The sequence below is a fragment of the Cervus canadensis genome, chromosome 13, assembly GCF_019320065.1.
Source record: "Cervus canadensis isolate Bull #8, Minnesota chromosome 13, ASM1932006v1, whole genome shotgun sequence".
NCBI classification, from domain to species: domain Eukaryota; kingdom Metazoa; phylum Chordata; class Mammalia; order Artiodactyla; family Cervidae; genus Cervus; species Cervus canadensis.
The window spans coordinates 40899318-40921714 of NC_057398.1; the positions used below are offsets into that span (position 1 = coordinate 40899318).

The 22397-nt window shown below is 37.4% G+C and overlaps 1 protein-coding gene across 1 annotated transcript in view; it reads right to left on the bottom strand.

Annotated features, from left to right (window-relative positions):
* The window catches only part of MROH9 (maestro heat like repeat family member 9), a 140543-nt gene extending 119973 nt beyond the window's left edge, over nt 1-20570 (bottom strand). Inside the window, exons 1-2 of the mRNA XM_043484660.1 lie at nt 19990-20570; nt 18913-19053 (exon numbers count right to left, since the gene is read on the bottom strand). The gene's annotated coding sequence lies outside the window, so the exon portion shown is untranslated. The remainder of the gene's footprint in view (nt 1-18912; nt 19054-19989) is intronic.
* Nucleotides 20571-22397: the final 1827 nt, after the last annotated feature.

The following is a 22397-nucleotide window of genomic DNA, read 5'->3' on the forward strand; positions in this document are numbered from 1 at the left end:
CTCATGATGCACTCTGCATATAAGTTAAATAAACAGGGTGACAATATACAGCCTTGATGTACTCCTTCTCCTACTTGGAACCAGTCTGTTGTTCCACATCCAGTTCTAACTGGTGCTTCCTGACCTGCATACAGGTTTCTCAAGAGGCAGGTCAGGTGGTCTGGCATTCCCATCTCTTTCAGAACTTTCCACAGTTTATTGTGATCCACACAGTCAAAGGCTTTGGCATAGTCAACGAAGCAGAAGTAGATGCTTTTCTGTAACTCTCTTGTTTTTTTGATGATCCAGTGGATGCTGGCAATTTGATCTCTGGTTCCTCTGCCTTTTCTGAAACCAGCTTGAACATCTGGAAGTTCATGGTTCACGTATTGCTGAAGCCTGGCTTGGAGAATTTTAAGCATTAATTTACTAGTGTGTGAGCTGAGTGTAATTGTGCAGTAGTTTGAACATTCTTTGGCATTGCCTTTCTTTGGGACTCAGTCCTGTGGCCACTGCTGAGTTTTCCAAATTTGCTGACATATTGAGTGCAGCGCTTTGACAGCATCATCTTTTAGGATTTGAAATAGCTCAACTGGAATTCCATCACCTCCACTAGCTTTGTTCATAGTGATGTTTCCTAAGGCCCACTTGACTTCACATTCCAGGATGTCTGGCTCACCCATTCAAGGATGTGTGAGTGATCACACCATCAAGATTATCTGGGTCGTGAAGATCTTTTTTGTATAGTTCTGTGTATTCTTGCCACCTCTTCTTAATATCTTCTGCTTCTGTTAGGTCCATACCATTTATGTCCTTTATTGAGCCCATCTTTGCATGAAATGTTCCCTTGGTATATCTAATTTTCTTGAAGAGATCTCTAGTCTTTCCCATTCTGTTGTTTTCCTCTAATACTACCAAATGATTAGAGTTGGAATGTTTTCCAGTTGAGTTTCAAAATTAATTCCTGGTTATTAGGATGACTTCCCCTCAAATAGTTAACATGTATTAGTATATACTAGGTATCTGTCACTGTTTTAAGTGCTTTACAGGTATTAATTTACTGAATCTTGGCAACTTTGTTAGAAAAGTACCATTATTAGCCCCATTGAGCAGATGAGGAAACTGAGGAACAAGAACATTTAGTACTTGTTATGGTCACTCAGCTGGTAAGTGGGAGAGCTGGAATTCAACCTCAGGCAGTTGATTAGAGAGGTGCATTCTTAACCACAAGCCTGGACTGTTTCCAATATTTATTTCTGCTTGTTTTATCATTCTTTTAACTTATTTATTATGGAAATACTAAAACACACATTATAATAAATCTGCATATGCCTGTTACCCAGCCTCAATAATGATCAAAGATGACCAAATATGGCTTATCTATATATTCTTTACCTTCTTCAGCTAGATTACTTTGAAAAAAAAATCCCATGGATGATAGATTTTATTTGTAAATACTACAGTTTTGTTGTTCAGTTGCCCAGTTGTGTTCGATTCTTTGCTACTGCATGGACTGCAGCACGACAGGCCTCCCTGTCCCTCACCATTTCCTGAAGTTTACCCAAGTTCATGTCCATTGCATCAGTGATGCCATCCAGCCATCTCATCCTCTGATGCCCTCTTCTCCTGCCTTCAATGTTTCCCAGCATCAGAGCTTTTCCAATGAGTTGGCTGTTCACATCAGATGACCAAAATATTGGAACTTCAGTCTCAGACTATTCAGGGTTGATTTCCCTTAAGATTGACTGGTTTGATCTGTTTGCTGTCCAAGGGACTTTCAGGAGTCTTCTCCAGTGCCACAGTTCGAAGGCATCAATTCTTTGGCATTCTGCCTTCTTTATAGCCTAGCTCTCCCAGGTACTGACCACTGGGAAAACCATAGTCTTGACTATACAGACCTTTGTCAGCAGAGTGATGTCTCTGCTTTTCAATACACTGTCTAAGTTTGTCATAGGTTTCCTGTCAAGAAGCAATTGTTTTCTGATCTCATGACTGCAGTCACAGTCTGTGGTGACTTTAGAGCCCAAGAAGAGGAATTCTGTCACTACTTCCACCTTTTCCCTCTCTATTTGCTGTGCAGTAATGGGACTGGATGCCATGATCTTAGTTTTTTTAATATTTAGTTTTAAGCCAGCTCTTTCTCTCTCCTCCTTCACCCTCATCAGGAGCCCCTTTAGTTACTCTTTGCTTTCTGCCATTAGGGTGGTATCATCCGCGTATCTGAGGTTGTTGATGTTTCTCCCGCCTATCTTGATTCCAGCTTGTAACTCATCCAGCCCAACATTTCTCCTGATGTGCTCAGTGTATAGATTAAGCAAACAGGGTGACAGCAGACAGCCCTGGTGTGCTCCTTTCTCAATCTTGAACCAATCAGTTGTTCCATACAGGGTTCTAACTGTTGCTTCTTGACCTGCATACAGGTTTCTCAGAAGACAGGTAAGATGGTCTGGTATTCCCCTCTCTTGAAGAGCTTTCCACAGTTTATTATGATCCACACAGTCAAAGGCTTTAGTGTAGTCAATGAAAGAGAGGTATATGTTTCCCTGGAATTCCCTAGCTTGCTCTATGATCCCATAAATGTTGGCAAATTGATCTCAGGTTTCTCTTCCTTTTCTTAACCCAGCTTGAACATCTGGAAGTTCTTGGTTCACATAAGGCTGAAGCCTAGCCTATTATGCAAGATTTTAAGCATGACCATACTAGCATGGGCGGCTGCTGCTGCTGCTAAGTCTCTTCAGTCATGTCCAACTCTGTGCGACCTCATGGACTGAAGCCTACCAGGCTCCTCTGTCCATGGGATTTTCTAGGTGAGAGTACTAGAGTGGGTTGCCATTGCCTTCTCCTACTAGCATGGGAGATGAGTACAATTGTCCGATGGCTAGCACATTCTTTAGCATGACCCTTCTTGGGAATTGAGATGAGTACTGACCTTTTCCAGTCCTGTGGCCACTGCTGGGTCTTCCAAATTTGCTGACATACAGAATGTAACACCTTGATGGCATCATCCTTTAGGGTTTTGAATGTTCTACTGGAATTCCATTGCATCCACTAACTTTATTAACAGCAGTGCTTCCTAAGGCCCACTTGACTCACTCTCCAGAATGTCTGGTTCTGGGTGGTTGACCACACCATTGTAGTAATCTGGTTGGTTCATTAAGATTTTTTTTTTTTGTATTACAGTTCTTCCATATGTATCTTCAGTATGTATCTCTAAAAGATTTTTTTTACCAATACTATTGCCATATATAAAAGAATGAACAATAATTCTTAATTAAAACCAAATACTTTATTCAGCATTCAAACTTTTATTATTCTCTCATAGTTTAAAAAATGTGTTATTATATGAATTTTTTCAAATCCCAAAGTGTTTGTACATTGCATTTGGTTGGTATGTCTTTTAAATCTTTTTCAATTCATAGGTTTCTCCTTCTTCTTCTTTCCTCCTTGCCATATATTTGTGGAGAGAACTGAGCTGTTTATTTGGTAGAATTTCCTATAGTCTGGATTTATTACATTCTGTGGTGTCACTAGCATGTTCCACTGTCCCCTGTAGATCAGATAAACTGGAAATTTGACCTAGAAGCTTGATAAGATGCAGATTTGATTTTGGGCAAGAATACAGGCAAACCTAGGAGATATTGTGAGTTCAGTTCCAAACCACTGCAATAAAATGAATATCTCAATAAACTAGGTCACCAAAAATTTTTGATTTCCCAGTGCATGTAGCACTGAAACATATACAATACCATGTGTAAAATAGATAGCTAATGGGAAATTGCTATATAACAGGGAACTCAACATGGTGCTCTGTGACAACCTATGGGGGTAGGGAGAAGGTTCAGGAGAGAAGAGACGTGTGTATACTTATGGCTGATTGACGTCATTGTATGGCAGAAGCCAGCACAATGTTGTAAAGCAATTATCCTCCAACTGAAAATAAATTTTTATAAAAATTATGTTAATACTGCACTCTAGTCTATTAAGTATAAATAGCATTATGTCTAAAAAACTGTATATACCTTAATTAAAAAATACTTTATTGCTAAAAATTGCTAACCATCAATATGATCCTTCAGCAAGCTGTTATCTTTTTGCAGTAATAACATCAAAGATCACTAATCACAGGTCACCATAATAAATATAATGATAATGAAAAAGTTTGAAATATCATGAGAATTACAGAAGATGACACAGAAACACAACATGAGCAAATACTCTTGGAAAAATGGTGCCAATAGACTTGCTCAAAGAGCGGTTGCCACTAACCTTCAGTTTGTAAACCTTCAATATTTGTGAAGTGCAATAAAATAGGGTATGCTTATACTTCACAGATGGTGTTGTGAGTGTTATATGCATCACACTAGTAGCCACAAAATGCCTGGTTATTTTTCTTTTTGTGATATTAAGACCAGTGAGTCTGGGTATTGCCAGTCTGAGCTACCCATTGTAATGTTCCCCTTCAATTTTTTGTCTAATGGTTTAGTATCCATTGATGATCATTGGTCATTATTTCACAGGGGTTTGGAAAATGATGCTCTCTAATTCTATCATTCCTTCTGCATTTGTTAGCTGGAATTATAATGCAAGAAAAAAAAATCTGCCTTTAGAAACTATTTAGCTTAAGGTAGAGTTCACACATTTTTCTATCTTTAACTATGTGGTTGACAAATGTGTATCATCTTTGGTTTCTGAAACAGTGTACAACTTAAATTAATTACAGTAAGAGGCATTTGTTTAATTTTGGAAAAGACAAGCAATAAAATAGAGAGAATGTTGAAATACTATAGTTTACATGATAGTCTTTCAACAACTCATTATTGTGACACATGAAAGACAGCTTAGTTTTCATAATAAATTTTGATCTTAAGTTTTTCTTTACAATTTGGACTGGTTTGCTGACTTATTCATTTATATGGTTGAGAAATGTGTATGGAGACCTCACTAGGTACAAGGCAATCTGCTAGTCACTGGCTACACAATACCAAACAAAACAGGCTTTGCCTTCTCTGGGTTGCAAGTTCAGTGGGAAAGAGAAAAATTAAACAGTTACACAAATGTGAGATGATGTGTGAATAGTGTATGGTGTTATGGGAGCACACAGAGAAACTTCAGAAGTTAGTAGCTAATCAGAACTTTGTTCCTTTAGCATCTCCATTTCTAAATCCTGAGTCATTTAGGCAGCCAGCACTAAAGCCTTAGTTGTTCATGAAAATCACAAAATGACCAATTAGCTAAACTACAGTAAATTCATGGAAACTTGCTATTGAATGTTGTTTCTACTTATCTTTATGATTATTATATTTCCCAGAGAAGTTAATGATTAATGAAAAGTCACATGATCTTGATCAAAGAATTAAAGGAATTATTGAAGGAAATATGAGCAAATCTCAATGATGGGAATATGTGTTTTCGCCATTCTGTGCAAAAAGAAAAGCAATTACACAACACTGGTCTTACAAAATTTCTCTGACTGTCCAAGTTAAAGGTGCAAATTTTAGGTTCCAAAACAAGGGATGACACTGAGACTTTCTTATTGACACTGGAAATTTCATTAGGCCAATTTTATAATTGTCAGTGAATTGCTCAGGTGATAGTTTCAGCAACATTATCGGCATTTATATAGCCAGAACTTACTGGCTTAGGGACAGTATTATCACCATTTTTATTATTGAGGATAAGATATTTGGATTTTCTAAAAATAGACTGAGCTGGCACTAAAGTAAATCACAGAGATCTTGATTCTTCTCTTATATTTAGGAATTTCCTTCTTTCATTAGAGAAAGAAATTCATATATTAAGAATTGAGGAAAACAAAGAAAAGCAAAACAAAATGTCACATACAAAGAGAACTAAGAAATGCTTTCCACAGCCAAATGAAAAAGACAAAAACTGTATTAGGAAACTACTAGCTTTATTCTCCGGGGTTGAAGCATTTTTTTTTCTCCCACACTTCAAGTGAGTGGAGCTGACCACCTTGTCAACACTTGACACAGTACTGATTTCTTCATTGAAAAATGTTCTTAGTGTTTCTGGGTCCAATCAAACATGAATATTAAGAGCAATCTGACAAAATCAACAAATGCTTCTAATCTTAACAATCTGTAATTGTGAGTTGATTTTTTTTTTAAATTTAGTGGACTAAGCAAGGAGGAATCAGGGTATGTGATACAGTGATACTTCATGCTGATGGAGTGTGTCCTATGGGCCCCACACTCTTCTTGGAAACTTTTGTGCATTACCTCACTTAATCCTCATAATAATACTATAAAATTGATTCTATATTTTATAGATGAAGAAATGAAGCACATTTCTAACTAACTTACTGAAGGTCACACATTTAGCAAGAGGTGGAAACAGGTTTTGAAACCACTCATGCTAACCCAGGGAACCCCTGCTTTTAATCTCTACATTTTACTCCATTTAGAAGGGAATCAGAAATCTGAGTCAGGCTGCCTCCACTGATCAAGAGGTAAACACATGGGCTGGCACAATTTGTAAATAATGTCACTGAAATAATATACTCATTGTAATGGATGATTTTTAATACTAGGAATTTTATTTAAAATTCTGATAACTGGATTTTAAGTTGACATAAAGTTTATGATCATGTGAACTGAATGTTCAACAAAAAGCCTGTAGAAATGTTGCTTTAGATTGTGATGAAAAATAAAATCCATGAAGATTAGCCTAAGGATAAGGATGCTAAGTGACGGAAAGGGAGAGGACGGAAGGAGTAGAAGGGGAAGAATGTAAGTTTCTCCTAGACATCTAGAGTAGAACTACTTAACCTGGCTTTCCTTGAGGCTCTCAGAGTAAAAGACTCCTGAAGCAGGAAGTAAATTCCATGCAGGTAGGAACCACACAATTACAATTGCCAGTAGCTTTTCTAGTGCTTTTATTGTTGGTGTTGTTTAGTCACTAAGTTATTTCCAACTCTCTGCAAACCCATGGACTGTAGCCTACCAGGGTCCTCTATCCCTGGGATTTTCCAGGCAAGAATACTGGAGTGGGCTACCATTTCCTTCTCCAGGGAATCTTTCTAATCCAGGGATTGAATCTGTATCTCCAGCATTGGCAGGCAGCTTCTTCACCACTGAGCTACTAGGGAAGCCCTGTTCCAGTACTTTAGGCACAAATAAAAATTACTGAAGGAACCATGAGTATTATAAGTGTTTGACTCCTCAGCAATGAGACCCAATGGCCTTATGAGAAATGATGAAAGAAAAAGTGTGAGCTTCCCTATAGAGTCTGAGATACACAGGCTAAAAAGGTATACTATCCAATAAAGCCAAATAGATTTTCATGGGGAAAAAAGTGTACAAATTCACCTTCTAGAGCCAAGGTTATATTTTACAGAGAACTTCAGTGTTTTTTAGGTCTATTTGGTGCTGTAGTTACATCAGTCAGTACATGTGTAACTTCTGGAATAACTTGTCTAATATAGTAGCCTCTAGCCACAGGTAGTTATTTAAATAAAAACTGATAAAACTAAATCAAATTTAAAGTTCAGTTTTTTAGTCATTCTAGCCACATTTCAGGTACTCAGCTAAAGGTGGCTAGGGGCTACCAAATTGGACAGCTCAGCTCTAGAATATTTGACAATGCCACTATGAGAAATGAACACAAATAACTTAGGTTGAAAGAGCAGATCTTGATAAAGTGCAAAATAAGTAAAGAAGTCAACTACCACCACCAATACTAACACCAAAATTAACAACAGTCTTTATCCTTTACCCATACTACTAGGTAAAGTTGTCTTTGGGGGGTTTTCTCCTCCCCTCTTTCTGTTTGCACCTTTTTGATGAAAAGAACAGGTCCTGTGACATTTCTGATTATTCTCTAATGTGATTTTTATTCACAAAACTTATTTCGGTAATTTTTTTGTCTAATTTCATTTAATCATCAAAACTTCAATTTTTATCATCAAGAGTTCCCTTCATGTAGTCTGTATTTACTCTGGCTGGCCACATATATCTCTTTCCTCTGCCCCTAGTTTTCGGCCCCTGTCAGACTGCCTTCTTTGAAGATGACTTTAGGCTGATCCCTGGGAAAAACTTTATCACTGTATTTCCAGGACATATAACAATGCCTGGCATGGGTGCTAAATGCATACTTGTGGTTAAGTAAACTGAGCCACAAAGTTTTTAAGTAAATAAAATTTAATTTTATACTCAAGTACTCATCAGGAGTAAAACTTGGGGGTACTCATTTATGGAGACATGAGAGCAAAGAGCAAAATTATAGTATGAATATTTCATTAAAACTTTTTCTTCAAGTATAATTTATATCAATAAAATAGATTTAAGGACTGATGATTTTGCCCACACCCATGTAACACCCATGTTACACTTATTCTTTCCAAGATACAGAACATTTTAATCACACTAGAGATACCTTTCTTTGCCCGAACTTCACAGTCAAAACCTGCTAACCACCCACTGCATCACCCTTGGGAACCATAGATTTGTTTTCACTATTATAGAACAGTTGAATTATAATCAAACACTATTAAATGAAATCAAAGTATAGTCTTTTGTGTCTGGCTTCTTTAACTCAGCATAATTTTTTTGAGGTCCAGATCTATTGCATATAGTGTTCTATTGTATGGATATACTACAATTTCTTCACTTACCTGTTAATGTTTATCTGAGTTATTTTCAACTTATCAATTATTATAATTAAAGTTGCTTTGAACATCCACTTTTTAAAATATATCCTTTCATTTATATTGGATAAGTAGCTAAAATGGCATAGTTGGATCATAAATAGGTATATGTTTAACTTTGTGAAACACTACCAGAATATTTCCAAAGAGTTTTATGATAATATTTCCACTAGCAGTATATAAAAGATTACTTCATGTGCTCATCAACAATTGGTGTTATCAGTCTTTAAATGTTAACCATTCTAGTGAGTGTCAGCTGGTCTTTAATTGAGTTTTTAGTTTGCTTTTCACCGATAACTAATGGTGTAGAGTACTCTGTACTTTTTCATATACAAATTGGCATTTGCATATTGTCCTTGTAAAATGCTTGCTCAAGTCTTTTGTTCATTTTTTAAAGTTTGATATACATGGCGGGGGTGAGGGTGCTCAGTTGCTTTAGTCATGTCCGGCTGTCTACAACCCTGTGGACTATAGCCTACCAAGTCCTCTGTCCATGGGATTCTCCAGGCAAGAATACTGGAGTGGGTTGCCATGCCCTCCTCCAGGGGATCCTGCTGAGCCTGGGATCAAACCCACATCTCTTATGTTTCCTGCATTGGCAGACGGTTTCTTTATCATTAGCGCCACCTGGGAAACCTGATATATATAGTATTTTCTTTCAGTCCATGGCTTGTCTTTAGATTATCTTAGCAGAATCTTCCAGTATTTTAGGTTTGAGAAAGTTGATTTGATTTGACTTTTTGTCTTTTGTGGTTAGTGTTTGCTAGATTACAGCTAGAAAACTATTGCCTACAACAACATCACGAAGGTGTTTTTCTTTTGAAACTATGTATACTTGATTTTTATATTTAGTTTTATGGTCCATTTCAAAATAGTCATTTATGTTTTATGTGAGGTGCAGATTGAGTGAGCCTCACTTATTTTTGCATAGGTAACCAGCACCATTTGTTTAACAGACTTTCTTCCTCCCATTGAATTGCTTTGTATTCTTAGTTAAAAAATCAGGTGACTCTAAAAGTATCAATTTATTTTGGGACTGATAACATAGCACATAGCAGGAATCCCTTAGAAGAAATAGAGTACCCATCATAGTCAACAAAAGAGTCTGAAATGCAGTACTTGGATGCAATCTCAAAAACGACAGAATGATCTCTGTTCATTTCCAAAGCAAACCATTCAATATCATGGTAATCCAAGTCTATGCCCCAACCAGTAACGCTGAAGAGGAAGTGGAATAATTCTATGAAGACTTACAAGACCTTCTAGAACTAACACCCAAAAAAGATGTCCTCTTCATTATAGGTGACTGGAATGCAAAAGTAGGAAGTCAAGAAACACCTGGAGTAACAGGCAAATTTGGCCTTGGAGTACAGAATGAAGCAGGGCAAAGGCTAATAGAGTTGTGCCAAGAGAATGCACTGGTCATAGCAAACACCTTCTTCCAACAACACAAGAGAAGACTCTACACATGGACATCACCAGATGGTCGACACTGAAGTCAGATTGATTATATTCTTTGCAGCCAAAGATGGAGAAGCTCTATACAGTCAGCAGAAACAAGACTGGGAGCTGACTGTGGCTCAGATCAGGAACTCCTTATTACCAAATTCAGACCGAAATGGAAGAAAGTGAAGGAAACCACAAGACCATACAGGTATGACCTAAATAAAATCCCTTATGACTATACAGTGGAAGTGAGAAATAGATTTAAGGGACTAGATCTGATAGACAGAGTGCCTGATGAACTATGGACGGATGTTCATGACATTGTACAGGAGACAGGAATCAAGACCATTCCAAAGAAAAAGAAATGTAAAAAAGCAAAATGGCTGTCTGAGGATGCCTTACAAATAGCTGTGAAAATAAGGGAAGTGAAAAGCAAAGGAGAAAAGGAAAGATATTCCCATTTGAATGCAGAGTTTCAAAGAATAACAAGGAGAGATAAGAAAGCCTTCCTCAGTGATCAATGCAAAGAAATAGAGGAAAACAATAGAATGGAAAAGACTAGAGATCTCTGCAAAACAATTAGAGATACCAAGGGAACATTTCATGCAAAGATGGGCTCAATAAAGGACAGAAATGGTATGGACCTAATAGAAGCAGAAGATATTAAGAAGAGGGGGCAAAAATACACAGAAGAACTGTACAAAAAAGACCTTCAGGACCCAGATAATCTTGACGGTGTGATCACTCACCCAATCTGGAATGGGTGAGCCAGACATCCTGGAACGTGAAGTCAAGTGGGCCTTAGGAAGCATCACTATGAACAAAGCTAGTGGAGGTGATGAAATTCTAGTTGAGCTATTTCAAATCCTGAAAGATGATGCTGTGAAAGTGCTGCACTCAATATGTTAGCAAATTTGGAAAACTCAGCAGTGGCCACAGGACTGGAAAAGGTCAGTTTTCATTAATCCCAAAGAAAGGCAATGCCAAAGAATGCTCAAACTACCACACAATTGCACTCATCTCACACACTAGTAAAGTGATGCTTAAATTCTCTAGCCAGGCTTCAGCAATACACGAACTGTGAACTTCCAGATGTTCAAGCTGGTTTCAGAAAAGGCAGAAGAGCCAGAGATCAAATTGCCAACATCTGCTGGATCATCGAAAAAGCAAGAGAGTTCCAGAAAAACATCTATTTCTGCTTTGTTGACTATGCCAAAACCTTTGACTGTGTGGATCACAATAAACTGTGGAAAGTTCTTAAAGAGATGAGAATACCAGACCATCTCACCTGCCTCTTGAGAAACCTGTATGCAGGTCAGGAAGCAACAGTTAGAACTGGACATGGAACAACAGACTGGTTCCAAATAAGAAAAGGAGTACGTCAAGGCTGTATATTGTCACCCTACTTATTTAACTTATATGCAGAGTACATCATGAGAAATGCTGGGCTGGAGGAAACACAAACTGGAATCAAGATTGCCAGGGGAAATATCAATAACCTCAGGTATGCAGATGACACCACCCTTTTGGCAGAAAGTGAGGAAGAACTCAAGAGCCTCTTGATGAAAGTGAAAGAGGAGAGTGAAAAGGTTGGCTTAAAGCTCAACATTCAGAAAACTAAGATCATGGCATCTGATCCCATCCCTTCCTGGCAAATAGATGGGGAAACAGTGGAAACAGTGGCTGACTTTATTTTTCTGGGCTCCAAAATCACTGCAGATGGTCATTGCAGCCATGAGATTAAAAGACATTTACTCCTTGGAAGGAAAGTTATGACCAACCTAAACAGCATATTAAAAAGCAGAGACTTTACTTTGTCAACAAATATCCATCTAGTCAAGGCTATGGTTTTTCCAGTGGTCATGTATGGATGGAGAGTTGGACTATAAAGAAAGCTGAATGCTGAAGAATTGATGCTTTTGAACTGCTGTGTCGCAGAAGATTCTTGAGATTCCCTGGACTGCAAGGAGATCCAACCAGTCCATCCTAAAGGAGATCAGTCCTGGGTGTTCATTGGAAGGACTGATGTTGAAGCTGAAACTCCAATACTTTGGCCACTTCATGCGAAGAGTTGACTCATTGGAAAAGACCCTGATGCTGGGAGGGATTGGAGGCAGGAGGAGAAGGGGACGACAGAGGATGAGATGTCTGGATGGCATCACCGACTCGATGGACATGAGTTTGAGTAAACTCCGGGAGTTGGTGATGGACAGGGAGGCCTGGCGTGCTGCGGTTCATGGGGTCGCAAAGAGTCAGACACAACTGAGAGACTGAACTGAACTGAACATAGCACTGAGTTTTTCACTTTTCAAGCATAGCACATCTTTCCATTTATTTAGCTCTTTAATTTCAGCAGTGTTTATAGATTTGCATGCATAAGTCTTGCATATACATCACTATATTTGACTTGAAGCATATTATAGTCTTCAAAGCTCTTTTAAATGTTATCGTTTTCTTAATTTTATTTTCTATACTTTGTTGTTAGCTGTTGTTCAGCTGCTCTATTGTGTTTGACTCTTTGCGACCCCACGGACCGCAGCACACCTGGCTTCCCTGTCTTTCACCATCTCCTGGAGCTTGCTGAAACTCATGTCCATTGAGTTAATGATGCTATCCAACAATCTCATCCTCTGTTGTCCCTTTATCCTACTGCCTTCTATCATTCCCTGCATCAGGGTCTTTTCCAATGAGTCACTTCTTCACATCAGGTGGCCAAAGTATTGGAGGTTCAGCATCAGTCCTCCCAATGAATATTCAGAATTGATTTCCTTTAGGATTGACTGGTTTGATCTCCTTGCTGTCCAAGGGATTCTCAAGAATCTTCTCCAGCACCACAGTAAGAAGTCATCAATTCTTCACTTGGGCATCAATTCTTCACTTACTAATTTGTTGTTAGTGTCCAAACTTAAAGTTGTATATATTGGCCTTATGTTCTGTGACCTTGCTGAATTTACGTATTAGTTATAATACATTGTTCAAGGAGTTCTTCAGATTTTTCTATGCACATGATTATTTTACCTGTGCATAAAGACTGTTTTGTAGCTTTCTTTCCAACATATGTATCTTTCACTTATTGTCTTGCCTTCTTTAATTGGCTGGGATCTCCATTTTAATGTTAAATGTAAGTGTCAAAATGGGTATCTTTCTTTTTCAGCTCCAGAAATCTTTATTGGAATTTTAGTTAGCCAAATCATAAGCTGTGCATGCTTAGGGTAAGATTCTACAATGCTGGGCAAAGTGCAGCTACTGGGGGAAGAGCAACTTTCAAGAAGCTGTGAGCTAAAAAAACCATCTGAGTTCATAGAGGGGTGGAAAATGTTCACAGCTTGTCATAAAGAACAGAAAGAACTTATAGAAAGACTGTATAGAATGATTAAGATTCAGCCTAACTAGTTGGTGATCTGCTCTCTCAACTATAAGGAAGAGTTGGAACTGTTCCAATTCAGTCATCCCCCAAGCTATCTTTTGATGCTTTATTTTCCTTTCAAGGTAACATGTAATGCTTACCTTAAACAGATGTCACATGTTGGGGGTTAGGAGGTCATCACTGAAATTCCGTAACATCCCACTCTCTTATACATACCTAGTCTTGCTCTCAGTACATTAACCGAGTACTGGGTACATTAACTGAGTACTGAATATATAACTCAGTACATTAACTTAAATGCCTTTCTTAATACGAAAGTCATAACCCCCTGTTAGGATTACTGAATAATATAGACAGATGTTGTTTAGAGAAATATTAGTAGAAAATTTGGAAACCAGAATCAGAAATAAATATCTAATACATATTTAATAAAAATCGCTTTATTTGGGAGACATGTCCCAAAGACAGCAGTAACAACATAACCAAGATTTAAGGTTAATTTGTTCATAGACGTTCAAACGCATCATAGGAAATAATTCTTGGCTAGAGCAATTGAGAAGATGACTTAATGTTTTTTCTCAGTTTTGGGAAATACAGCATTACCACAGTTAAAAAAATAAAATAGTAAAAAAGCACCAAAGGCAAAATTTGAGTTTGTGCCTTGCCAAAAATAACAGGAAGACACTTATGCTGTCACTCAGAGCATAAAAATACACCAAACTCTAGTTCAAATCCATTATCTGCCCTTGATGCCACATTTTTACCAGCCATATAGAGCCTGTCTGCCTTCTTTATTTTTTTGAACTATTTGGAGAGTAATGTATTCTCAAACTAATATAAAAGTTGGCCAAGATTAGAGCAAGCAGTTGTACTCAGTTAAATTTAACTGTGCTGATCCAACCTGGAAGGAATTGGTATAAACTAATTGAACTAGATTAAAATAAATTATATTGGATCATACAGTTGCCCTTTAGAAACAGATAATTTTATACATAGACACATATATACAACTGTAAAATCCAGATAACACAATACTTTAAGTTGTTTTCAAGTACTCAGGCCTTGAAATGGACATGAAACATTTAAACTCTATCCTCTTTACCAGTAGGACCACATATGAACTATACTAATAATATAACAATTTATCTTCAGTAAACACACATACATACAACCTATGTATGATATATAGTTTTGGCCTTTTAAAATATGTTTTTGTCTTATTTTTAGGTGATATGAGAGGGAAAACCTGTACGCCTGTTTCTCCTTTCTATCTTAACCTGGTATAATGCTTTATATTGTGTGCGTGCTCAGTCATTTCTGACTCTTTATGACCCTATGGACTGTTGTTGGCCAGGCTCATCTGCCCATGGGATTCTCCAGGCAAGAATACTGGAGTGGGTTGCCATCCCCTTCTAGGGGAATCTTCCCAACCCAGGGATCAAACCTGCGTCTCTGGCATCTACTGCATTGTAAGCAAATTCTTCACCACTGCTATACATTGCTTCATGGTTGAAAGAGGTGATAACGTCATGAAGCACATTCTTTGATAATTTTTTCAGTGAAAGACTATTAAACTGTGTTTTCGCCCTCTTCTTTTAAATGATAGTTAAGCTAAGTGAAAAATTCTGGGTTACTGAGTTTCCTTTAGCACTTTAAATATATTATGCCATTGTCTTCTGCTATCTATTGTTCTGATTAAAATTCTGCTCTTAATTTCATTGTCATTTCTTTACATATAATCCTCAGCTTCACTACGTGTCTCAGTTTGACTGACAGCTGGGCTTTCCAGGTGGTTCAGTGGTAAAAGAATCTGCCTTCAATGAAGGAGATTTGGGTTCAGTCCCTGGGTCAGGAAGATCTCCTGGAAAATGGAATGGCTACCCTCTCCAGTATTCTTGTCTGGGAAATTCTATGGATAGAGGATCCTGGCAGGCTACAGTCAGTCCATGGGATCGCAAAGAGTCAGGCATGACTCAGCGACTGAGTACATAGGTTCCTTGCACTTGGATGGCTGAGCCAAGCTGATTGGTTAATTATTTATGTAAATTTGGAATATGCTATCCAGATCCAGTCATGTTAGATGGGAGTAGGGAAAGGGAGGCCCAGTACAGCCTCAAAGACCAGGATTCTCTAGAATGACATAGCCAAAGAGCCCTACACCTGAAATGCTGGTACATTATTTCCCATTTTGCTATTTAGCCCTGCTGAGATATCTCCAGCACAGAACCCTGAGGTAGGAGTAGGGTAAGATTTGGATACCAAAACTTCCAACTGAAATCCTTAACAGCGTGAAATTCATCTTCTTAATTTTATAGAATAATGGTACAGCTAAAGCCCAGAAGGTGAAATGACTTTATCCAAGATATATAGAAAGTTTGTTAGTGATGTAAGAGCTGGTTTGAATTCTGCTTCTGTCAGCTACTAGCTCTGGAACCTAATGTTAACCTCTTTGACTCTCAATTTCTCATCTGTAAAATAGGGATAAGAATATGTGTCTCAAAAGGGTTCTTACTTCCTGATATCTTAATTGGTAAAGAATCTGCCTGCAATGCAGGAGACCACGGTTCAATTCCTGGGTGGGGAAGATCTGCTGGAGAAGGGATAGGCTACCCACTCCAGTATTCTTGGGCTTCCCTTGTGGCTCAGCTGGTAAAGAATGCACCTGCAATGTGGGAGACCTGGGTTTGGTCCTGCGTTGGGAAGATCCCTTGAAGAAGGGAAAGGTTACCCACCCCAGTATTCTGGCCTGGAGAATCCAGGACTATGCAGTCCATGGGGTCACAAAGAGTCGTACACGACTGAGTGACTTTCACTTTCACTTTCACAAGGTTATTATGAAGCTTAGCATTATGCCTGAAACAAAATAGAAGCTAAATAAAGATATTAATTTTGTTGTTATTATTAGTGTTTTTCATTTTAACACACTGACTTTTACCCTCTCCTGATTTTTTAATTTAATTTTTTAATTGAAGTATATTGATTTACAGTGTCATATTAGTTTCAGGTTTATAGCACAGTGATGCAATTTATATGTATATATTCTTTTTCAGATTCTTTTCCCTTATATGCTATTCCAAAATATTGTTTATAGTTTCTTGTTCTACACAGTAGGTCCTTTTTGGTTACCTATTTTATACATAGCAGTGTGTATTTATTGATCCCATCCTCCTAATTTATTCCCTCCTCCCACCTTCCCCTTGGTAACTATAAGTTTGTTTTCTATGTCTGTGGGTCTCATTCTGTTTTGTAAATAAGTTCGTTTGTATCTTTTATTTTCATATTCCACTATAAGTGATACCATATGATATTTGTCTTTGTCTAGCTTACTTCACTTAATATGATAATCTCTATATCCATCCATGTTACTGTAAATGGCATTATTTCATTCTTTTTATGACTGAGTGATATTCCATTATATATATATACCACATTGTCTTTATCCTTTCATCTGTTGATGGACATTAGGTTTCTTCCATGTCTTGGCTATTGTAAATAGTGTTGCAATGAACACTGGGTTACATCTATCTTTTTAAATGGATGCTTGCTCCAGATACATGCCCAGGAGTGGGATTTCTGATAACTCTATCATATGGTAACTGTTTTTAGTTTTTTAAGGAACCTCCATACTATTTTTCATAGTGGTTGCACCAATTTACATTTTCACCCACAGTGTAGGAGAGTTCCCTTGTCTCCAAACCCTCTCCAGCATTTATCACTTGTAGACTTTTTGATGGTGGCTATTCTGACTGGAGTGAGGTGATCCCTCATTATAGTTTTGATTTATGTTTCTCTAATAATTAGGAATGTTGAACATTCTTTCATGATCCTGTTGGCCATCTGTATATCATCCTTGGTGAAATGTCTATTTAGATCTTCTGACCATTTTTTGATTGAGTTGTTTGATATTGAGTTGTATGAACTGTTTATACATTTTGGAAATTAAGCCCAGTCGGTTGCATGATTTGCAAGTATTTTCTCCCATTCTGTGGGTTATCTTTTGTTTTGTTCATGATTTCCTGTGCTGTGCAAAAGCTTTAAGTTTAATTAGGTCCCATTTGTTTATTTTTGTTTTTATTTCCATTACTCAAGGAGACGGATCCAAAAAGATATTGCACCAATTTATCTCAAAATGCCTTGTGCCTATGTTTTCCTCTAGGAGTTTTATAGTATCTGATCTTACATTTAAGTCTTTAATCCATTTTGAGTTGACGTTTGTGTATGGCATTCGAGAATATTCTAACTTCATTCTTTTATATGTAGCTGTCCAGTTTCCCAGAAACACTTACTGAAGAGACTGTCTTTTCTCCTTTTATATTCTTTCCCCCTTTATCGTAGATTTAATCTGTAAGTGCATGGGTTTATTTCTGGGCTTTCTATCCTATTCCATTGATCTATATTTCTGGTTTTGTGCTAGTACTATAGTGTTTTGATTACTGTAGCTTTTTACTGTAGTCTGAAGTCAGGGAGCCTGATTCCTCGAGTTCCATTTTTCTTTCTCAAGATTGCTTAGACTACTCAGGGTCTTTTGTGTTTCCGTACAAATTTAAAAGTTTGCTCCAGTTCCATAAAAAAAGTGCCATTAGTAATTTGTTAGTGATTGAATTGCATCTGTGGATTACCTTGGGTACTATAGTCATTTTAACAGTATTAATAGTTCCAGTCTAAAAACACAGTAAATCTTTCCATCTGTTTGTGTAATCTTCAGTTTCTTTTATTAGAGAATAAACCTAACAAAGGATGGGAAAGACTTGTATTCTGACATTCTTATTTTCTTTGAAAGAGGGAGCTCTTATCTTCATCTCATATTTATTTATGTGTGTGCTTAATGAAATTAAATGGGACATTCTCTGAATAAATATATATCTCACTTGCTCCTAGGGTAACATTTAGTACACTGTGCATGAAGATTGAGAAGTGGTGATTGATAATATTTGGTGATAAATGAACAGTTGACAAATAGATCATAGTCTCTCTAACATAAAATTAGTGCTAGTAGTTTGTTCATAACTCGTTAGTCTACTCCAGACCCAGCATATGAGTCATAGGCCTGAATGCCAGGCTTAAGAACATGGAAGGCAACTTTCTTCTTGACCACATAATTTCAGAGGCCACTCATTAGTGTGAGTGTGTGAAGATGCTCAGCCACTGCATAATTAGGGTCCTTCTGTTCTCTTTTCCAACTTTCCCTCACTTCCCTCCACATTTCCCATTGTTTCATCATCCTGTACTGCCTCTCATTTGGCATTCCTACAGGAAGGTTTTGATGACTTTCTGGAAAGTTGGGGATGGAATTAAATTATGAAGGTTTAAGGGATTTTGTTACACTTCCATTTAAATCATCAGAGGAAGAGAGCGTGGGATAGATGGGTGAGTTTTCTTTAATTCAAGCCTGCCAAGTTCCTCCAACCTGACAGGATAACATTTCAACTCCAAAGAGAAAAAATATATTACTTACCCTCATGTTGCTTGGGAAACAAGGAGAATATATGCTTCTTGGATGAAGCCCATAAGATCTAAAGGCTACAGTTGCTCAGGAAGCCAAAGTTGAAGGATGTCATTGTTATTAGGAGGCTCTGTTAACGTACAACTCCAGAAGCTTCAAGGGAGAAGTGGAAATGGAAATTGTTGTTTCCAAAATGATGATAATGAAGAAAACAAAAACAAAAACAAAATGATGATAATGTAGTTTCAGATTTTTAAATACATGACCATGAAATCCCTGAGTTTTGGTGTGTTAGAAGGAGGCCTTCCTGGACACTTTGAACTTTACACGTGAGAAAATAGTGAGTGCATTTGAATATCATCTTTTAACTAAGACAGACCCAAATTCTCAATCTCGGATTGGCATTTACTAACTGATCAACCTCAGTAAGTTATTGTCCTTACAAAAGCTTCAGCTCTGCATTGAAACATTGGAAATAGTTTATATCTATTTCACTGGATGTTTATTTGTTTGTTTTGAGGATCGTAGGAGTTCATGTGTATAAAACATTCATCACAGTAAATGGAACTTATTAAAAATTCAGTAAATGGTAGCTTTCTCAGATGTTGGCCAAGACACATTTACTTGCTGAGCTAAATTAACCAAATATTTAATAAACACCAACTCTGACCCAGACACTTTGTAAACACAGAGGTGATCTTGTTCTATCTTCTAGACACAGATTTCTTGATGAAGGAGGTAACAGTCCCCAAGGAGAACAGAGATATCTTCCAGACACAGAGATGGTCTTGTTGTCCTATCTTTAATCTGCTTATGGGCAAATACATCTTGTCTTTTGATAGTTTTGTTTTCATCTCTAAAACATCGTTAGAGTGGAGACTGTATATGTCTTGTATTAACGTATTGTTATGGTTTAGACGCATGAATAAACTTAACAAATATTCACTGAGGGTCTATTTGTCCCACGTAATGTTCTAGGTATTTGGGATATATCAGTGTATAAATCAGCCAAAGATTTTGCCCTTGAGAAATTTACCTTATGAACAAATGAAGCTACTTAATAATAACATCCAAAAATGTATTACTCACCCTCATGTTGCTTGGAAAACAAGGAGAATATCTGCTTCTTGGATGGAGCCCATAAGATCTAAAGGCTACAGTTGCTCAGGAAGCCAAAGTTGAAGGATGTCACTGTTATTAGGAGGCCCACTTAATGTATAACTCCAGAAGCTTCAAGGGAGAAGTGGAAATGGAAATTGTTGTTTCCAAAATGATGATAATGTAGTTTCAGATTTTTAAATACATGACCATGAAATCCCTGAGCTTTGGTGTGTCAGAAGCAGGAAAAAAAAAAAAAAAAAAGAACCATTTTTTTTAACCTATGGTTTGAGAATTTCCCTGAAGAAATAGAAGCAATTTTAAAATAACTCTTCCCCGGATAGTGTGGTGCCACTTATAAGCCACCACCACAATTTGCAAAGTCACCAAGCTTTCTTAGAGCTTTTATGAGAATCATATGTGAGTGTGTGGTCTAAGAGAATGTCTAGCTCCTTTGGAGAGATGGGCTTTACACTGAGGCAACTTAGGAGTCCTGGTCTTCTACCCATAAAATCACTTCATTGGTCACCTCTCTAGAAGGCAACATGGAGGCAAGTATGGGACCCTGGAGGTTAGGGAACTTTCTCTGACTAGTAGGTGTGTATCTGTTGCTTTTCTAGATCTGCCCTCCTTGGGGACTGTGTGCCTCCTTCATCAAGAAATCTGCCAGCATTCACAATTGGAACATAAACAGGCCAGCAGGTTCTGATTAATCCAAATTGGAACTATTCAAACAGTCACAAAAAGAGATCTTTTCCCCTGAAGGAATTTACATGTGAAGAGAGACTAAGATGGGAAATAAACATTTCTATAATGATTAAAGTTAATTGGCTTGAAAGGATGCCTCTGAAAGAAATGCTTTCTGGTTTTAGTTCCAATCTATTTCGGGACAAGCCTGTTTTTCATAAGATTGGTAACTGCAAACAGATACTGCCCTTTCATTGGAAACAGATGGTACAGGACATAATTAAAGAAGTATGCACTGGCATCTCAAATAACTGCTTTCAATTACAGCATTTCAAGAGTATTAAGGGGAAATATTTTAAACAAGACCACTGCAAAAATAGATTTTGTCATTAACTTTGAAATAATATTTGACTTAAGGCTGAAATTTCCATGTGCCAGGTCTGGATCTCACGGCTGATGCTGATTGGTGCAGAAGAAATTGAATCATTATGGTCCTATCGTTCAGGGGAAAAAATTTAAAAAAAACCTCCCATTTTTTTTAATGCAGAGAAAAACTGTTTTTTTCCCTCTGGTAAGACTTGTATTTTATTTTGCTGTTGAGTCTCAGTTCTATATTACAACCTTGAGGAGCTTTCACAGTGAAACCATCTCAGTGTTAACTCCAAGGTTATCTGTCACTAATGCAGTTGTCTGTGTGTGTGCAGGCAGTGGGTACAGGTCTTCCCTCAATGTGAAGCATGTTTACATGCCCTATACCCCATGTTGTTAAGTATACACTATACACTTTCATGCTGAGATCTACAAGTAAAAGCCTCAAATTAGGTAATACACAAACTCATCAGATTGCCTGGACTGGTACATTCATGATCTAGGTAATTTTAGTTTTAGTGGAGATAATAATAACTATAAGAAATTATGTAACATTGGGAAGTTACAAAATGTTTCACTTGTCCTCTTTTAACATACTGAAATGATGTTTATTTTCTTAATAAATACTTTCTTATTTATTGAGCATCTAACATACGACAGGTACTGCACCAGGAGATAAAGCAATGAACAAAGACAACTGCTTGTATGTCCTCCTAGAGCTTATGATCAAATAGTGGGTAGAAAGACAAGGGAACAATTGCAATATAGAAAGGTAAATACTATGATGAAGGGTAGTCGGGGTGGTATAGAAACACTGAAAAGCGGTACTTTACCCAAAAAGAGGTTTATACCCTGTTCTAAACTTGGGTTTAGAAACAGAAAAGCAGAGCAACTGTACAATACATCACCTTAATGACTCAAATACATGTACTATTGGATGTACTAATATCCCCTAATCATGAAAGCAGCAGTTGGGCAGATAGCGTACAACTTACTGATCACCAATAGGCATTAAGTGATCATCAAGACACAGCATAAATTTACCTTTGATTATATGTACACATGTATGCATACACTAGAAGAGACAGAGAACCTGCATGAGGCATACTACTGACTCCTCCTCACCAAAGTTGTATGGGCTCTAAGCTCTGTCTTGTTGTGGTAATGTGTTAGGTTGAGTGATCCTACGGTCATTCACTTGCCTTTACACCAATGGTTTGTGGTCTTGAGATGGCTAGACAAAGGCTTGTAGTGAATAATAAGTACAGGACAAGAGCAAAATACTAATCAGTCCACACATCTATTTCCTCACCACAAGGGTAATGAGTAGAATGTTTGCAATT